Consider the following 6,554-nt stretch of genomic DNA (forward strand, 5'->3'; position numbering starts at 1 on the left):
CTCAGTATCCGAATGACAATGAAGGCATTAGAGTGCTAGGATATAGAGATAAATTACTATTGAGTAATCCACAAAAAGGAGAGAAAAACAATTTGATACCTTAAATACATATAGAAGTTAGATAGATGGGGTAGTAGGGACAGTATAGCATAGTCTAAAAAGAGGTGCCCAGGCTGACCCTTAGTAGAGAGTCTGGGGTAACTTATGGTAAGAACGAGGGATAGTAGGGTAGAATATAGACAGTAGTATCCACATTTGTATAGAGGAAAAAAACCTCTGATAATCGCCACTGTTCTAAGACCCTATTCACTCCCCAAAACACCTTCATGGGTGTTCTATTCCTTGTAGATAGTGAACGTTGCCTAACACAGCTGAGGATAGATGGGATAGAGTAGAAGTGGTGGTATAAACAGTTCAATAAGGGGTTGAAAATTCCCAATCACCACTATACTGAACTCCTAAAAACTCCCCCCAACACCTTCGTGGGTGTTCTATCCTTGTTAGGTCGCTGTGCTCTGTCCCCTTAGAATACCATTATCCAACTAATCCAGCTTCTAAAAAACAGCCAGCAAACATTACTTTAACGAAAAAAATATATAAGTGAATAAGTGTCAGAAAAAAGGATTCCCTCGTGCATCTTAATGTGCTCCGTGAGTGAGTGGAATCCACAACATAGACCCGACGCGCGTTTCGGAGTACTAGACTCCTTCGTCAGGGGTAAGAAATTGCCGCCCGAACCCCCCCGGTATTTAAATGTGGGCTAGCCAATCAAATGCGACGAAAGGGGGGGGGGGGGGGGGTTTCGTCATCAGTGACGTGTCGCCGTGCGGCCACGTGGACTTACTTGTAGGCGGCGCATAAGCCGCTGCGTCATTGGTGACGTGTCATCTTGCGACCACGTGGGGTTAGCTATGGGCGGAGTATCAGTCGCTGTGTCAGGATGATTGGCATCTGGTTTGCCTCAATGTCCAAACTATCAGCGATCTCGGAAAGAATTGTATGCGCTCCATATTAAATACAATGATATTGGTTATTACCTTGCTATCTTTGTTGTATAAATTTATAAGGGGATATATGGAGATAGATTCCTACTTAGGGATATATTTACCGATCGCTAGAGTGATAGTGACATAAGCTACCCAATTATTTCTATCTCAATCATTAGAAAGAGATATCTTACATTGTATTTTAATTTTGGAAGAATAGACTCACTAGTTATTTTGTTAGCTTGAGATACTAGAGACAGATATCTTCTGTAGTCTCTAGTAGCTAAATGAGTATATACAAATTTAGACAATGTATATATTTTATTGTTATTTAGTCTTTCAGATGAGAATGGGAGAGGCAGCTTAGAGGGAAAAGGGGGGGGGGGGGGGCAATTTCAATACATGAATATATTAGTGATTCGAAGGTGAAACAACCTGTAACGTTAAATAAAAAGAGAAAAATACATTCGCAGATGAATTGGACCGCCCAAGTATAGCGGTAATATTGTTAAATGTTCTAAAAGATGTTATTTTTAGAGGTTTTGTTAAATAAAAGGAGAGTATGAAAATCCTTCGTTAAGTCCCCTGGGGGACAGTGTCCTTAGGCGGTATATCCAGTAGCATTCACGTCGTCTAAGACGTTGATCCCAGTTGCCTTTTCTTTGGTCCGGTCTAATTAGTTCAATGCCCGAAAATTTGAGGACATTGGGGTCCCCATTATGGGCAATTTTGACGTGTCTGGAAACAGGAGTTTCAATGTTCCTTGCTGTTTTGACCGAATTGATATGCTCAAGAATCCTCTTTTTCAGGGGTCTGAAGGTTTTTCCCACATACATGAGTTGACATTGACATGTGATCAGGTAGACCACCCCCTTTGAATTACAGTTAAAAAATGACAGGGAGTCAAAATTTTCTGTGTGAGTGCTGTTGCTGAAGGTTTTTGAGCTCGAGCTTATATGGCTACAGGCTTTGCACCTTCCGCATCTGTATGTACCCTTGATTTTATTTGACAGCCAATGTGTTGGTAGTTTCTTTGGTTGGAAGTGGCTGTGCACTAGCATATCTTTTAGATTCCTACCTCTCCTAGCTGTTAAGGAGGCATGCGCTGGAAGAACATCCTTCAATTGTGCGTCTTGTTTTAAGAGAGGCCAGAATCGGTTCATGATTGTCCTAACCTGCTCCCAACCGGCGTCAAACGTAGCGATGCATCTTAGTTGTTTCTGCTCTGTTTCCTTTGTAGTTGAGGAGGAGGTTATGTCTTCCCTAAGTAGACTTTCCTGTTCCGTTAGGAGGGCCCTATGGTAAGCCCTCTTGAGACATTTGTTGGGGTATCCTTTTGACCTAAACATCTGACGCAATTCCTTTGCTTTTACCTTAAAGTCATCTGTATCTGAGCAATTGCGTCTTAGGCGCAGGTATTGACCAATTGGGATCCCCTTTTTCTGTTGAGTTGGGTGATGACTTTTCCAATTCAACAAACTGTTCGTTGCTGTGCTCTTCCTGAACAAGTTTGTTTTAATCCTACCTTGTTGGTCTGGGGATACAACAAGATCTAAAAAGCTTAATGAGGGGGTACCAACAAGATCCTACTCAAATATTTTTAGGTAAACTAAAAAATATCTTGACACAAGGCCTTCATGACAATGTTATCTCGAAAGATGAATTCAATTATATGACCATTGGCAGTCCCCGTATCTCTACTTTTTACAGTTTACCCAAAATCCATAAACTGTATAAAGTACTAACAGGTAGACCCATCGTCTCAGGAAATGACAACATGACTCAAAATGTGAGCGTATATTTGGATCAAGTTCTGAAACCTCTGGTAATTAAACTCCCATCATACTTGAGGGATACCAAACAGACGCTATCAGTCCTGACTCAGGTTCAACTACCAACCAACTCCCTAATTTGCAGCTTGGACGTTGAGTCCCTTTATAGCTCCATCCCACACCCTTTAGGCATCAAGCATACAGAATACTTCCTGAGGAAGAGAGGTGCACATCTGGACAAACATACAGATCTTGCATTGAATCTTTTGAAATTTGTGCTAACCCACAATTTTTTCCTTTTTGATGGGGTGTTTTACCACCAGGTGCAGGGGACGGCTATGGGGACATCGTGTGCACCCTCATATGCCAACCTGCACCTGGGTTGGTGGGAGGAGCAAGTTGTATTTTCATCCCCCCCTAAGAATCCCCTGACCCAGTACATTCACCTTTGGAAAAGGTATATTGACGATATTATAGTCATCTGGACTGGGTCAGGGGATCAGTTCCTCCATTTCGTGCAAGATCTTAATACCAATGATCTTAACCTTAGATTCACCGCCGAAATTGGTACCCCCTCATTAAGCTTTTTAGATCTTGTTGTATCCCCAGACCAACAAGGTAGGATTAAAACAAACTTGTTCAGGAAGAGCACAGCAACGAACAGTTTGTTGAATTGGAAAAGTCATCACCCAACTCAACAGAAAAAGGGGATCCCAATTGGTCAATACCTGCGCCTAAGACGCAATTGCTCAGATACAGATGACTTTAAGGTAAAAGCAAAGGAATTGCGTCAGATGTTTAGGTCAAAAGGATACCCCAACAAATGTCTCAAGAGGGCTTACCATAGGGCCCTCCTAACGGAACAGGAAAGTCTACTTAGGGAAGACATAACCTCCTCCTCAACTACAAAGGAAACAGAGCAGAAACAACTAAGATGCATCGCTACGTTTGACGCCGGTTGGGAGCAGGTTAGGACAATCATGAACCGATTCTGGCCTCTCTTAAAACAAGACGCACAATTGAAGGATGTTCTTCCAGCGCATGCCTCCTTAACAGCTAGGAGAGGTAGGAATCTAAAAGATATGCTAGTGCACAGCCACTTCCAACCAAAGAAACTACCAACACATTGGCTGTCAAATAAAATCAAGGGTACATACAGATGCGGAAGGTGCAAAGCCTGTAGCCATATAAGCTCGAGCTCAAAAACCTTCAGCAACAGCACTCACACAGAAAATTTTGACTCCCTGTCATTTTTTAACTGTAATTCAAAGGGGGTGGTCTACCTGATCACATGTCAATGTCAACTCATGTATGTGGGAAAAACCTTCAGACCCCTGAAAAAGAGGATTCTTGAGCATATCAATTCGGTCAAAACAGCAAGGAACATTGAAACTCCTGTTTCCAGACACGTCAAAATTGCCCATAATGGGGACCCCAATGTCCTCAAATTTTCGGGCATTGAACTAATTAGACCGGACCAAAGAAAAGGCAACTGGGATCAACGTCTTAGACGACGTGAATGCTACTAGATATACCGCCTAAGGACACTGTCCCCCAGGGGACTTAACGAAGGATTTTCATACTCTCCTTTTATTTAACAAAACCTCTAAAAATAACATCTTTTAGAACATTTAACAATATTACCGCTATACTTGGGCGGTCCAATTCATCTGCGAATGTATTTTTCTCTTTTTATTTAACGTTACAGGTTGTTTCACCTTCGAATCACTAATATATTCATGTATTGAAATTGCCCCCCCCCCCCCCCCCTTTTCCCTCTAAGCTGCCTCTCCCATTCTCATCTGAAAGACTAAATAACAATAAAATATATACATTGTCTAAATTTGTATATACTCATTTAGCTACTAGAGACTACAGAAGATATCTGTCTCTAGTATCTCAAGCTAACAAAATAACTAGTGAGTCTATTCTTCCAAAATTAAAATACAATGTAAGATATCTCTTTCTAATGATTGAGATAGAAATAATTGGGTAGCTTATGTCACTATCACTCTAGCGATCGGTAAATATATCCCTAAGTAGGAATCTATCTCCATATATCCCCTTATAAATTTATACAACAAAGATAGCAAGGTAATAACCAATATCATTGTATTTAATATGGAGCGCATACAATTCTTTCCGAGATCGCTGATAGTTTGGACATTGAGGCAAACCAGATGCCAATCATCCTGACACAGCGACTGATACTCCGCCCATAGCTAACCCCACGTGGTCGCAAGATGACACGTCACCAATGACGCAGCGGCTTATGCGCCGCCTACAAGTAAGTCCACGTGGCCGCACGGCGACACGTCACTGATGACGAAACCCCCCCCCCCCCCCCCTTTCGTCGCATTTGATTGGCTAGCCCACATTTAAATACCGGGGGGGTTCGGGCGGCAATTTCTTACCCCTGACGAAGGAGTCTAGTACTCCGAAACGCGCGTCGGGTCTATGTTGTGGATTCCACTCACTCACGGAGCACATTAAGATGCACGAGGGAATCCTTTTTTCTGACACTTATTCACTTATATATTTTTTTCGTTAAAGTAATGTTTGCTGGCTGTTTTTTAGAAGCTGGATTAGTTGGATAATGGTATTCTAAGGGGACAGAGCACAGCGACCTAACAAGGATAGAACACCCACGAAGGTGTTGGGGGGAGTTTTTAGGAGTTCAGTATAGTGGTGATTGGGAATTTTCAACCCCTTATTGAACTGTTTATACCACCACTTCTACTCTATCCCATCTATCCTCAGCTGTGTTAGGCAACGTTCACTATCTACAAGGAATAGAACACCCATGAAGGTGTTTGGGGGAGTGAATAGGGTCTTAGAACAGTGGCGATTATCAGAGGTTTTTTTCCTCTATACAAATGTGGATACTACTGTCTATATTCTACCCTACTATCCCTCGTTCTTACCATAAGTTACCCCAGACTCTCTACTAAGGGTCAGCCTGGGCACCTCTTTTTAGACTATGCTATACTGTCCCTACTACCCCATCTATCTAACTTCTATATGTATTTAAGGTATCAAATTGTTTTTCTCTCCTTTTTGTGGATTACTCAATAGTAATTTATCTCTATATCCTAGCACTCTAATGCCTTCATTGTCATTCGGATACTGAGATTTTCTCCACTTCACTAAAGGGGAGTTTTTCTAAGGGCCTCAAGCATATCTTGGACACAGTTATATTGTATCCTCTCTACAGTTTTTTTCAATAAAGTTACAGTGTATCACTGTTTAGGCTAGGATACATATTTATCTAGTGTTACTATGCTTTCCCTATAAAATACCTTTCTTACTTCTTTTTGGTACTTACCCAAGGTATATATATATTTTTTGTACAACTAGTGTTCTTTTTCAAATACCAGTCGGATTGGGAGTTTCCCCTTATCTCCGTTTAAAGGGGAACCATCCAATCTACATATTTCTCTGCAAATCACCCCACAAGAGTCATATGGATTCCAGGATGATGGGACGAGGTTTCAAGGTCTTTAGCAGAGTGTTTGGTTTCTACAATGCTATCAGGTTGTTTTTGGTTTAAATTGCTCAGCATCCTGGATGTCACTAAGAGTTTATGATCTGGCAAGCCCTGACTGGGTCGAGGACTGCTGTAGGTCAGTGGGTTTGAGAACATGCCTCATCTTGAGGAGATTTTTCTCTTGCCTTTCTGGAGCCATGAGGTGGGTGACTTGGTTAGCCCTAGCACACAAGTCCTTGAAGGGGGTTAAGGTTCACTGAAGTTCCCAGGGAACCTGGGTTTGTCCGCTTCCTAATGCACCATTCCGAA

Source organism: Pelobates fuscus, chromosome 6 (genome assembly GCF_036172605.1).
Source record: "Pelobates fuscus isolate aPelFus1 chromosome 6, aPelFus1.pri, whole genome shotgun sequence".
Classification (NCBI taxonomy): Eukaryota; Metazoa; Chordata; class Amphibia; order Anura; family Pelobatidae; genus Pelobates; species Pelobates fuscus.